This window comes from Colobus angolensis, unplaced genomic scaffold (genome assembly GCF_000951035.1).
Source record: "Colobus angolensis palliatus isolate OR3802 unplaced genomic scaffold, Cang.pa_1.0 Scaffold88, whole genome shotgun sequence".
NCBI classification, from domain to species: domain Eukaryota; kingdom Metazoa; phylum Chordata; class Mammalia; order Primates; family Cercopithecidae; genus Colobus; species Colobus angolensis.
Window position 1 is genome coordinate 6,524,034 of NW_012122709.1, and position 1,346 is coordinate 6,525,379.

The window sequence follows — 1,346 nt, forward strand, 5'->3', positions numbered from 1 at the left end:
CCACACCCAGCTAATTTTTGTATTTTTAGTAGAGACAGGGTTTCACCATGTTGGTCAGGCTGGTCTCCAACTCCTGACCTCATGATCCACCCACCTCGGCTTCTCAAAGTGCTGGGATTACAGGTGTGAGCCACTGCATCTGACCCCTAGGTTTGTTTTAAGAATCTCATGAGGTCAGGTGCAGTGTCTCACACCTGTAACCCCAGCACTTTGGGAGGCCAATGTGGAGGAATCATTTGAGCACAGGAGTTCGAGACAAGCCTGGCCAACATGGTGAAACCCTGTCTCTACTAAAAATGCAAAAATTATTTGGGCGTGGTGACAGGCACTTGTAATCAGATTACAAATATTGTGTATGGAAGGATAGTAGATGTTTGGAGGGTAGAGACGGAGGTAGGTAATGGAAAGAATAATTTATCTTGACTGGGCACGGTGGCTCACACCTGTAATCCCAGCACTTTGGGGGGTCGAGGTGGGTTGATCATGAGGTCAGGAGATCGAAACCATCCTGGCTAACATGGTGAAACCCCATCTCTACTTTAAAAAAATTAGCCAGGCATGGTGGCGGGCACCTGTAGTCCCAGCTACTCGGGAGGCTGAGGCAGGAGAATGGCATGAACCCAGGAGGCGGAGCTTGCAGTGAGCCAAGATTGCACCACTGCACTCCAGCCTGGGAGAAAGAGTGAGACCATCTCAAAAAGAAAAAAGAAAAAAAAAGAATAATTTATCTTGAGTAACAGGCCTATTTCTCCAAGGTCTCTCTCCTTCCCCTCCCTTTTCTTCAAGACTTCCATCCAATTTTTTGGAAACACACACACACACATCCTGGTAATATTTATCCCTTGCCCAGAAGATGGGAACAGAGATCATTGAATCAAATAAGGAAACTATAGTCCTAAATCTCATAGACATACAATGTGGTTATTAAGTCCTTCCCCTACAATCCCCACTTTCTTCTACCAAACGCAGTGATCCTCAACTTTGAGTCTAACTTCCCCACGTCCCAGCCACCCTGTTCACAGTCACTATCAGGTACTCTTTCCCATCTGCTTCCAAAAAAACCTTCTGCTATCAACTGTCACTACCTCCAGCAATTTCTACATATCATCGGCTGCCTTCCTGGCTTGTGTGTTGGGATCCCTTAAAAATCATCACAGGCTGGGTGCAGTGCCTCACGCCTGTGATCCCAGCACTTTGGGAGGCCGAGGCGGGTGCATCACGATATCAGGAGATCAAGACCATCCTGGCGGCCGGGCGCGGTGGCTCAAGCCTGTAATCCCAGCACTTTGGGAGGCCGAGGTGGGCGGATCACAAGGTCAGGAGTTCGAGACCATCCTGGCTAACAC